Raw genomic sequence first — 13,103 nt, forward strand, 5'->3', positions numbered from 1 at the left:
TTAAAGATTCTCATACCAGTCTAGCCTACTTAATGGGACATGACAAGGAACGCACATGCAGCCCCTGGTACAGCAAGACCACAAGAACCTGCAACAAATCCATTCGAATAGGTTGTTGTATTTTGTGACAATTTCAACCATACAAAAATATATATATATCCATCTCCATCCCATGTTTGGAAAATAATATGCCATTGTCTGATCATGTCTGGTGTAGGGCAGCAGTGATGTTGGTCTATGGTTGTGTTTGCATTCTACTAACATTTTAAGATAAGATCAACTTTTTTTGTGGCCTGACTGACAGCACTTAGGGTGTGGTCCTCCACTCAAATAAAAAGGATACAGTATTTATTGACTTTAGAGTCAGCTACTTGTACCGAGCAGACAGAGGTGATGTTTCTAGAGAAACACTACCCTCTAGTGGTATTAAAGGCAAACTAAAGGAATCCAACACGAGAGAACCCGCTCACCCCCTGAGCACTTTATACTAACCACACCAGTGGAGGCTGATGGGAAGAGCTATAGGAGGACTGGCTCATTGCAATGGCTGGAATGGAATAAATGGAACAGAGTCAAACAATGATCCCATCCTCCTATAGCCCCTCCCACCAGCCTCCTCTGAACTACACTACCCTAAGGTGTGAAGTTCTGAAGGCATGGTCAATCCTGCTTAAATAACTGCAGGCTGTCATGGTCACCCTGAACAACTTGATTAATTTGTGCAATGTGGCCATTCAGATTGTCAACCATACAGCATCTTGATGCAACACAGCTGCCAGGTGTCCGGTCCGAAAAGGCACCCTATTGCCTATAAGATACACACATTTTGACCAGAGCCCATAATCCCTATATACTCATATAATAATATATTTATTTTATTTTATATAGTGCTTTTCATATGATATCATAAAATGCAAAACGCAACATCATGATAATGCTTCTTGAAACTTCTTGAAAGTTCAATATCTTGAAGACTTGACTGCTGACATGCAAAATAAATTGGGTCTGTAATAACAGTGGACTAATGAAATGCCAGTTTGGACACAGACCAGCCTAGATTAGTTTTCATACAATTACATTTACTTGTTGGTAACGAGTTATACAGGTTTCCCTGAAACTGCTTGATTAAAGTGTTGAATGAGTTGACCCTTTCTCCCAGTGTCAGTTTGCTGAGTGCCGCTGGTTTGCTGTAGAATTGTATTGATTCAAGAGTTCCAACCAAAGTTCTAAAATGCCTTGTAGCTGATTTTAGTGAATACAATCAACCACTTATGCTGAAACAACATCTCTTGGATAGCAGGGTTGAGAGTGGTAGACAGGCAACACAATGTAGCATGTTTTCTGCAGCTGAAGCCTCCAGGATGGCCGGATCAGACTGCATGACTTCAAGGAGTACCAGGAAAGACGGGACTCTGGCTCGTTTAAAAGACAACCTGGAGCAACACTGAGGTGAGAGAAAGAGAGAAATAATGGTTTTACTGTTTTTCAAAATACATTGTACAACTGGCAGCAACAAGCTGAATTGCTTTGAGTTGTAGAAATAATACAACCACAAATTGTATAGAAAACTATTTCTATTCATTTTCATTTACATTAAATATTTAATACAACTTCTAACAAGTAGGCTTTAAAAAAAAGCTGTTCATAAGGGTACCTGCATGCAATATGGGTACCTTACATGCAATATGTAGGCCTATGCATCTGCTGTGCGTGTATGCAAATGGACATTGACAGGATCCCCTGTAGCTCAGTTGGTAGAGCATGGTGCTTGAGCCGCCAGGGTTGTGGGTTCGTTTCCCACGGGGGGCCAATATGAAAATGTATGCACTCACTAACTGTAAGTCGCTCTGGATAAGTGCGTCTGCTAAAATGTGAACTCTGCTCTTAGTTATGCTTTCATACTCTGAAATTAACTCTTCTCATTATAATTGCAGAGTACCACGTCGGGGGAAGGATGTGCGAGGTCTGTACCCTGGTCAGCTGGGTAGAATCCACGTCGTTCACTCTCAGGATCACAGATACCAAGACGCTGGACCCAATTCAATCAAAATCACACTGCAGTATTTACGCAGTATCTCTTGGTCACATTACCCATGGTCACATATGCTGTGTCCCAAATGGCACCCTGTTCCCTACATAGTGCACTACTTTTGACCAGGCCCCAATAAGGGAAAGGGGTGCCATTTGGGACACGACCATTAACGCAGACTGTTATTGGGTAGTGGTACTCTATGAAAATCTACAACTAGCCTACTACCAGGTAGACTACCCTCGCAGGTATGCGTTCATCACTTTTCAGAATAACAAGTGTGTGGGCGCGGGGTTAGGTTTATAAACAAAGACACTGTGCAAAGATTTCCATTAAATATTTGATTGAAATCAAGACACTGTGTCATTTGGGACTGAATGGTTCTATTGTGTTCATTTGTGTGTTCATATGTCGTGATTTGTTCTCGGCTGTGTAGCTACATAATAAACGAATGAACCCCAAACCCAGGGCTTCTTAAACCCTTTCTGCTTTTATTTTTAGAATGAGTATTTTCATTACATTGACGTAATGTAGCACTAAGTAATGTAGCTTACCAAATACAGTATATACTGTGGCTAGCAACTTTCTAACCATAGAATGTATAGGATCTACAGTGCCTTCAGAAAGTATTCATACCCCTTGACTCATTCCACATTTTGTTGTGTTACAGTATGAATTCAAAATGTATTAAAGATATTTTCTTTCTCACCCACCTACACCTAATGACAAAGTGAAACCATGTTTATTTTATTTTATTGAAAATGTATTGAAAATGAAATACAGAAATATCTCATTTACATACAGTAAGTAGAATCACCTTTGGCAGTGATTTCAGCTGTGAGTCTTTCTGGGTATGTCTCTAAGAGTGTTGCACACCTGGATTGTACAATATTTGCACATTATTATTTTTAAGCTCTGTCAAGTTGGTTGTTGATCATTGCTAGACAGCCATTTTCAAGTCTTACCATAGATTTTCAATACGATTTAAGTCAAAACTGTAACCTGGCCACTTAGGAACATTCAATGTCGTCTTGGTAAGCAACTCCAGTGTATATTTGGCCTTATGTTTTAGGTTATTGTCCTGCTGAAAGGTGAATTTGTTTCCCAGTGTCTGTTGGAAAGCAGACTGTACCAGGTTTTCCTCAAGGATTTTCATTGTGCTAAGCTCTATTGCCTTTCTATTTATCCAAAAAAAACTCCCTAGTCCTTGCCGATGACAAGCATACCCATAACATGGTGCAGCCACCACCATGCTTGAAAACATAAAGAGTGGTTCTCAGTGATGTGCTGTGTTGGATTTGTCCTAAACATAACGCTTTTTTTTGTATTCAGGACAAAAAGTTAATTTCTTTGCCAAAAATTTTTCAGTTTTATAGTGCCTTATTGCAAACAGGATGCATCTTTTTGAATATTTGTATTATGTACAGACTTCATTCTTTTCACTCTGTCAATCAGGTTAGTATGGTGGAGTAACTACAATGTTGTTGATCCATCCTCAGTTTTCTCCTATCACAGCCATTAAACTCTGTAACTGTTTTAAAGTCACCATTGGCCTCATGGTGAAATCCCTGAGCGGTTTCCTTCCTCTCAGGCAACTGAGTAGTTGTAGTGACTGGGTGTATTGATACAGCATCCAAAGTGTAATAAATAACTTCACCATGCTCAAAGGGATATATAATATCTGCTTTTCCTTTTACCCATCTACCAATAGGTGTCATTCTTTGCGAGGCATTGGAAAACCTCCCTGGTCTTTCTGGTTGAATCTGTGTTTGAAATTCACTGCTCGACTGAGGGACCTTACAGATAATTGTATGTGTGGGGTACAGAGATGAGGAAGTCATTCAAAAATCATGTTAAACATCATTATTGTAGGGGCCTCCCGAGTGGCGCAGCAGTCTAAGGCACTGCATCGCAGTGCTAGAGGTGTTACTACAGACCCGGGTTCAATCCCAGGCTGTGTCGCAGTCAGCCATAACCGGAAGACCCATGAGGAAGTGCATAATTGGCCCAGTGTCGTACAGGTTAGGGGACGGTTTTGCTGGCCGGGCCCTAACAACTCCTTGTGGTGGCCGGACGCATGGCTCTTGACCTTTGCCTCTTCCGAGTCTGTACGGGACAAGACTGTAACTACCAATTGAATATCACGAAAAAGGGGTAGAAAGTACAAAATAATAAACACTATTATAGCACACAGAGTGAGACCATGTTTTACTCCTGAACTTATTTAGGCTTGCCATAACAAAGGGGTTGAATACTTATTGACTCAAGACTTTTCAGCTTTTCATTTTGTTTTAATTTAATTTGTAAAAAATTAGAAAAACATAATTCCACTTTGACATTATGGGGTATTGTGTGTAGGCCAGTGACACAAAATATCAATTTAATCCATTTTAAAATTCAGGCTGTAACACATTTTTTGGTGTGAAAAAGTCAAGGGGTGTGAAAACTTTCTGAAGGCACTGTATATGGTTCTGTGTAAAGAAACTTGAGAAGTGTCTTATTCAAAACACGGTTGAACTCTGTTACTCTATTCCATTCTGTAACATTCTGTAACATCTGTTTTTACCCAGCAGAGTGAGGTGTGCATCCTTGGATTACTCTCTGGGGCCTTACCGTGACCACTATGAAGACTACCCGAGGAGTTTTGACCTCCAGACCTTCCATGCCCTGGACGTTCTCCGCCAGAGCACCAGCGCCTCTCAATGTTCCCCTGAGACGGCTTACCAAGAGGAATTTGGCCTGCAGTCCCACCTCTACCGTCAGTGCTGCTTCACTACTAGCTCTGGTCCAGAGTGTTACTTGCGGTTTGCTGATGCTTGAGGATAGCTCAGAATCAGCAAGCCACACGTAACGCCCTGGACTAGAGCTACTTCACTACCTTTCTCGCTTTTCATCTATTGATTTGCTCCTTTAATAGAGTGTTAAGCAGGGGTGGGCATCCCTGTCCCTGGAGTTCCGCAGGTACTGCAGGATTTTGTTCCAACTAGGCACCACACCGGACCAACGGAGCTAATTGATCAGTTCAGTGATTGCCTAAATCTGGTCCTCTGTAGCTCAGCTGGTAGAGCTCAGCTGGTAGAGCACAGCGCTTGTAACACCAAGGTAGTGGGTTCGATCTCCGGGACTGCCCAAACACAAAAATGTATGCCCGCATGACTGTAAGTCGCTTTGGATAAAAGCGTCTGCTAAATGGCATGTTATTATTATAAATTCAACACACCTTGTCTTCCAGGTTGGTTAAATCAGGACCAGGGTTGCCTACCCCTGGTATAGAGAAACCAGGACAGAAAAAGACCACGATTTGGGGAATTTTCACAAAATGTTTGGAGGAAGGATTGTTGACATATATTTGACATTTGTATCTAAAAGCATAATTGAGAAATAATTAATACAAGTTGGCATATTTATGACATTTTGGCCTTACCCAGGCCTCCTTAAGACTCCATAATGTTTCATCTGTGAGCTACAAAGCAAATATTGGTGTCATATGACACTTTACCGCTTGCTCTGTATTATGAGTAGTATTTTGACTTCAATAAAACATGTTTTACATTAATTTATGAATATTGACAAATATAAATATGAATATTGAAAGAATAACATTTTTGATATGACACATTTTTCGATATATTGTTGAACAAAATATACTCTACGGGCATATCAAAGTTCCAGAGTAGGATCTCTGCTACTTTTTGAGTTGTGATCCAATTTGTAAGCATTACCAACAGAGTGAATGTGAAAATGGTCGCCCTCTGCTGGTCATTTGCAGGATGTGCAATGATACAAGTAAAAGGAGGGCTGTGATTGGTTACATTGCCTACTATGCCAATTTCTCTGTATAAAATGGGCCATAATTTAAAACTAGCAGAGATCCCACTCTGGAACTTTGATACTCCCGTAGAGTATATTATGTTCATGTTATGTTCAAATTTGCCAAATATTTTTCAATATTCATAAATGAATGTAAAAAATATGTTATTGAAGTCAAAATACTACTTATATTACAGAGCAAGCGATAAAGCTTCATATGTCACCAATGTTTGCTTTGTAGCACATACAAACATTATGGAGTCTTAAAGGACGCCTGAGTAAAGCCAAAATGTAATAAAGATAACAACTTTTATTCATTATTTCTCAATTATGCTTTTAGATACAAATGTCAAATATGCACTGAGTGTACAAAATATTATTGTCACTTGTTAAATCCACTTCAATCAGTGTAGATGAAGCGCAGGAGACATGTTAAATAAGGATTTCTAAGCCTTGAGACAATTGAGACATGGATTGTGTATGTGTGCCATTCAGAGGGTGATGGGCAAGACAAACTGTTTAAGTGCCTTTGAACGGGGTATGGTAGTTGGTGCCAGGCGCACCGGTTTGTGTCAAGAACTGCAACGCTGCTGGGGTTTTCACACCCAAAAGTTTCCCATGTGTATCAAGAATGGTCCACCACACAAAGGACATCCAGCCAACTTGACACAACTGTGGGAAGCCTTGGAGTCAACATGGGCCAGCATCCCTGTAGAACACTTTTGACACCTTGTAGAGTCCATGCCCCGACGAATTGAGGCTGTTCTGATGGCAAAGGGGGGGAGGGGGGTGCCACTCAATATTAGGAAGGTGCTCCTAACGTTTGGTATACTCAGTTTATGTTGTTACAGGAGGGATTCGCAGTCCAGTAGCGACCCACTAGGTGCCATCCTCCGACAACCTTAGGCACCTCCTCACTCACAGTCGGGACTAATCATCTTCCTATTGGTGTCACCTGTGGCTATCTGATTCACCCGTGTAGTTATGCCCTCACTTCCCTGTGTTCCCTTGCTTAATTTTCTCTGCTAGTTTCACTATGCCACGCAGTACTAATCAGTGTCTGATCGCGGGACGTATGGACAGGTACGTGAGAAGTGTTCTGATAGAGGAATTATGATAAAAATTGTTAACCCCAATACTGATGATGACTGTGTGAACTGTGTTAGGGTTATCATTATAAACCCACTAACAGAGGGGGTGAGTTAGAAACTGCTGAGACAAACATTCCAGGATGAAGGGGACTGAGAAACTGGTTAAAGGTCTCCTAAAGGTGGGCGGAGCAAAGTGCCTTTGTGTGAAGTGGTATAAAAGCTGTATATGTGTTTTTTGGCAGCAGAGCTCTCCATGATTAAACATACAGATCATTCTTGCCGGTTGTGGACCTTTGTTTAATTCATGATTAAACTTTACACCCTCTGGGAATTATTCAGAGCATAAGATTAATTAGAGATAGAAATTCTCGTGTTCTCCCTGTTTATTTATTATTTCAGTCATAGTTAGTATTTCGTATTTTTGGCTGTCTGCCTGTTTTTTTTAGTCTTATTTGCTCCGCCTTTCTTTTTCGTGTAAAGTCCGCTATTTTGTATCCTGGCTTCGGGACCATTAGTGAAGTTCCTTGTTTCACCATCTGCCTACTGTCTAACCTGCACCGCACCTGGGTCACACCTCACACCAACCCTTACAGTATGTCAACAATCCTTCCTACAAAATACCATTTTATGGATGAAATCTTGTGGAAATCCCCCAAATCAAGGTCTCTTCTTAAGAGTCCTAGTTTCGTGAGGAATCACTAGATTCCCTGGTAGATTTGGCCTCTCATTATAGACTTTACTAACGTGTATGTATAAAAAAAGACTAAGTAAAAAACGGAGTAAATCTACTAACTTTAAACTCTAATAATTTATAAAGGCCCAAAACAGCATTAGAAGTATGTTGTTACATGTGTAATAATGGGTTTAATATGTTTTATTTCAGCTCCGGATAACACCAAGTTTAACCTGTACTCTGACCCTGGGCCTATGCAGCTGCGGTTGGAGACCGAGTGAATAGGAACATTTCACAACACCATGACAATCAAACTGAACTCATCCATTAAAAGTAACCAATTAAAATGGTGCATTGCATGCGTGTTTGTTTGAATGATTGGTTGTAAAATATTGCATTGCAATCAGATACGACTGTAGAAGCATTTAATCTCAAGTAATGCTAAAATGTGTATTATATACAATGGGGAGAACAAGTATTTGATACACTGCCGATTTGGCAGGTTTTCCTAATTACAAAGCATGTAGAGGTCTGTAATTTTTATCATAGGTACACTTCAACTGTGAGAGACGGAATCTAAAACAAAAATCCAGAAAATCACATTGTATGATTTTTAAGTAATTAATTTGCATTTTATTGCATGACATACAGTGGGGAAAAAAAGTATTTAGTCAGCCACCAATTGTGCAAGTTCTCCCACTTAAAAAGATGAGAGAGGCCTGTAATTTTCATCATAGGTACACGTCAACTATGACAGACAAAATGAGGAAAAAAAATCCAGAAAATCACATTGTAGGATTTTTTATGAATTTATTTGCAAATGATGGTGGAAAATAAGTATTTGGTCAATAACTAAAGTTTCTCAATGCTTTGTTATATACCCTTTGTTGGCAATGACACAGGTCAAATGCTTTCTGTAAGTCTTCACAAGGTTTTCACACACTGTTGCTGGTATTTTGGCCCATTCCTCCATGCAGATCTCCTCTAGAGCAGTGATGTTTTGGGGCTGTCGCTGGGCAACACAGACTTTCAACTCCCTCCAAAGATTTTCTATGGGGTTGAGATCTGGAGACTGGCTAGGCCACACCAGGACCTTGAAATGCTTCTTACGAAGCCACTCCTTCGTTGCCCGGGCGGTGTGTTTGGGATCATTGTCATGCTGAAAGACCCAGCCACGTTTCATCTTCAATGCCCTTGCTGATGGAAGGAGGTTTTCACTCAAAATCTCACGATACATGGCCCCATTCATTCTTTCCTTTACACGGATCAGTCGTCCTGGTCCCTTTGCAGAAAAACAGCCCCAAAGCATGATGTTTCCACCCCCATGCTTCACAGTAGGTATGGTGTTCTTTGGATGCAACTCAGCATTCTTTGTCCTCCAAACACGACGAGTTGAGTTTTTACCAAAAAGTTCTATTTTGGTTTAATCTGACCATATGACATTCTCCCAATCCTCTTCTGGATCATCCAAATGCACTCTAGCAAACTTCAGACGGGCCTGGACATGTACTGGCTTAAGCAGGGGGACACGTCTTGCACTGCAGGATTTGAGTCCCTGGCGGCGTAGTGTGTTACTGATGGTAGGCTTTGTTACTTTGGTCCCAGCTCTCTGCAGGTCATTCACTAGGTCCCCCGTGTGGTTCTGGGATTTTTGCTCACCGTTCTTGTGATCATTTTGACCCCACGGGGTGAGATCTTGCGTGGAGCCCCAGATCGAGGGAGATTATCAGTGGTCTTGTATGTCTTCCATTTCCTAATAATTGCTCCCACAGTTGATTTCTTCAAACCAAGCTGCTTACCTATTGCAGATTCAGTCTTCCCAGCCTGGTGCAGGTCTACAATGTTGTTTCTGGTGTCCTTTGACAGCTCTTTGATCTTGGCCATAGTGGAGTTTGGAGTGTGACTGTTTGAGGTTGTGGACAGGTGTCTTTTATACTGATAACAAGTTCAAACAGGTGCCATTAATACAGGTAACGAGTGGAGGACAGAGGAGCCTCTTAAAGAAGAAGTTACAGGTCTGTGAGAGCCAAAAATCTTGCTTGTTTGTAGGTGACCAAATACTTATTTTCCACCATAATTTGCAAATAAATTCATAAAAAATCCTACAATGTGATTTTAGGAATTTTTCTTTCTCAATTTGTCTGTCATAGTTGACGTGTACCTATGATGAAAATTACAGGCCTCTCTCATCTTTTTAAGTGGGAGAACTTGCACAATTGGTGGCTGATTAAATACTTTTTTTCCCCACTGTATTTGATCACCTACCAACCAGTAAGAATTCCGGCTCTCACAGACCTGTTAGTTTGTCTTTAAGAAGCCCTCCTGTTCTCCACTCATTACCTGTATTAACTGCACCTGTTTGAACTTGTTACCTGTATAAAAGACACCTGTCCACACACTCAATCAAACAGACTCCAACCTCTCCACAATGGCCAAGACCAGAGAGCTGTGTAAGGACATCAGGGATAAAATTGTAGACCTGCACAAGGCTGGGATGGGCTACAGGACAATAGGCAAGCAGCTTGGTGAGAAGGCAACAACTGTTGGCGCAATTATTAGAAAATTGAAGAAGTTCAAGATGACAGTCAATCACCCTCGGTCCGGGGCTCCATGCAAGATCTCACCTCGTGGGGCATCAATGATCATGAGGAAGGTGAGGGATCAGCCCAGAACTACACGGCAGGACCTGGTCAATGACCTGAAGAGAGCTGGGACCACAGTCTCAACGAAAACCATTAGTAACACACTACGCCGTCATGGATTAAAATCCTGCAGCGCACGCAAGGTCCCCCTGCTCAAGCCAGCGCATGTCCAGGCCCGTCTGAAGTTTTCCAATGACCATCTGGATGATCCAGAGGAGGAATGGGAGAAGGTCATGTGAGACAAAAATAGAGCTTTTTGGTCTAAACTCCACTCGCCGTGTTTGGAGGAAGAAGAAGGATGAGTACAACCCCAAGAACACCATCCCAACCGTGAAGCATGGAGGTGGAAACATCATTCTTTGGGGATGCTTTTCTGCAAAGAGGACAGGACGACTGCACCGCATTGAGGGGAGGATGGATGGGGCCATGTATCGCGAGATCTTGGCCAGGCCGAGGGAGATTGACAGCTCTTTTGTGTTTCTTCCATTTGCGAATAATCGCACCAACTGTTGTCACCTTCTCACCAAGCTGCTTGGCGATGGTCTTGTAGCCCATTCCAGCCTTGTGTAGGTCTACAATCTTGTCCCTGACATCCTTGGGGAGCTCTTTGGTCTTGGCCATGGTGGAGAGTTTGGAATCTGATTGATTGATTGCTTCTGTGGACAGGTGTCTTTTATACAGGTAACAAGCTGAGATTAGGAGCACTCCCTTTAAGAGTGTGCTCCTAATCTCAGCTCGTTACCTGTATAAAAGACACCTGGGAGCCAGAAATCTTTCTGATTGAGAGGGGGTCAAATACTTATTTCCCTCATTAAAATGCAAATAAATGTATAACATTTTTGACATGCGTTTTTCTGGATTTTTTTATTGTTATTCTGTCTCTCACTGGTCAAATAAACCTACCATTAAAATTATAGACTGATAATTTCTTTGTCAGTGGGCAAACGTACAAAATCAGCAGGGGATAAAATACTTTTTTCCCTCACTGTATATTTACCAGAAAGTTGAGATTTTAACCTTTCTTTGAAGATGCAGCATTACTAGTTATTACATAATAACTTTTGGGGATTACGTAGATTACAGTTTTTAAACAGTAACACGATGCTCAAAAGACTCAAAGTCGCCAAACGAAATGTCCTTACAGCTGAGTGCATTAGTAAAAAAGAGAGGCTGTCACCACCCTTTTTTCCCTTTTCTGATAGAGAATGAAAAGCTGTAGTCCAGGGGGAGGCTTCAATAAGGGCGGCACTACAATCTGAAGACAGACGTGTTTCAGTGAGAAACATGCAATCAACTTTGCACTCAGTAATGAGGTCATTCACGAGAATGGTTTTCTAGTGATTGCTCTAACATTTAAAAGTGCCATATTCAATGTGTGGGCCACTCTGCCCCTGGGGCATCAGTCTCGAGGTAACCAATGGCATAACAACCAAATGAATAACGTTACAACCACGTTTTCTGACAGTCTCCAGTCTATCAGAATGGTAGGAGATGACAGTTTGTATAAACTCACTAGAAGGCAGATTTAGAGGAACATAAATTAGGTTACTCACAATAACCATAGTGCCATTTTTACAGGAGTTCATACGCTTTCCAAGTCCTCTGTTGCTTATTCTGACAGGGAGGACTACCAGACCCTGTCCGTCAATCTCTAAAACAGTTTGCGATGTTGCTGGAAATAATCCTGGAACCCCTGCGGTTAGGGTGAATCCTGCCTCTTTAAAAAAAATGCTGGTTGCTCCCACAGCAAATCAAAGTTGTCACGAAAGGAAACATTCCTGTCGTTGCAAAGTTTCTTCAGGTACTCGTTTAGGGCACCAATCATTATTTTGAAGGATGATTCTGGTGTGAAACAAGATATCTAAACTACAAGGAAGTGCAATGTCATGCAATGTCATGTAACAACAAAGACTTAAACTTAAAAGGACACCCAACCTGTTCAACAAGCAAACATGACATATGTGCTTTTACCAAGCAACAATCCCCAAATTCTCTGAACAGCTCAGGACATTACGCAAACCCGGTGAACCTGATAGGAAGATATGAGCCTGGGTTGTCTGAAAAATAGGCCCTGTACACACAGTTTGTACAACACATCTGAGACAGCGTTTGTGACACAACCGTTGTTGAGAAATCGCATAAACTCTCCATTGTATCACAAAAATATCAGCTGTATCACAACTGTTGTCTCAAGTGAGTTACATAATTTGTACAACCTGAGTGTGTAGGAGGCCATAGTGTTTGGTTATTGAATACGGAACCAAATCTCTCAACGCTTTGTTGAGAAAACACAAAGACAAAGAAAACATGACAGCATCTGAAGTACTTGCTTGATTCGTTATGGTTTCCAACACAAAACACACACACACACACACACACACACACACACACACACACACACACACACACACACACACACATAGAGAACCCATTACCAAAGAAAACATGACAGAATCTGAAGTACTTGCTTGATTCGTTATGGTTTCCATTCAAGGAATTGTGAGTTAAATGGTAGGCAGGATGGGGCTCATATTTCACATTGTTATCTTTCATCTTGAGTTCTCATCTCTACCCCCACAGTAATTTACATAATCAGGTGATCACAATGACTAGCCTAAAATAAAAAATAAATGCCAGCTAACCGGTTAACCTTAGTGTGGTACATTATCATGGGATCAATTATCCGTTCTACCTAATTTCTACCAGCATGTTAAATGTGCAACCAGAGGAAAAAAAACTCTAGACCACCTTTACTCCACACACAGAGACGCATACAAAGCTCTCCCTCGCCCTCCATTTGGCAAATCTGACCATAACTATCTCCTCCTGATTCCTGCTTATAAGCAAAAACTAAAGCA

General features: G+C 41.3%; 1 non-coding gene across 1 annotated transcript; it reads left to right on the forward strand.

Annotated features, from left to right (window-relative positions):
- Positions 1–1,736: 1,736 nt before the first annotated feature.
- On the forward strand, positions 1,737–1,811 carry trnas-uga. Its single transcript has one exon. It is a non-coding gene; the product is annotated as a tRNA-Ser (tRNA).
- The last annotated feature ends 11,292 nt before the right edge of the window (positions 1,812–13,103 follow it).

This window comes from Coregonus clupeaformis, unplaced genomic scaffold, assembly GCF_020615455.1.
Source record: "Coregonus clupeaformis isolate EN_2021a unplaced genomic scaffold, ASM2061545v1 scaf1676, whole genome shotgun sequence".
NCBI lineage: Eukaryota > Metazoa > Chordata > Actinopteri > Salmoniformes > Salmonidae > Coregonus > Coregonus clupeaformis.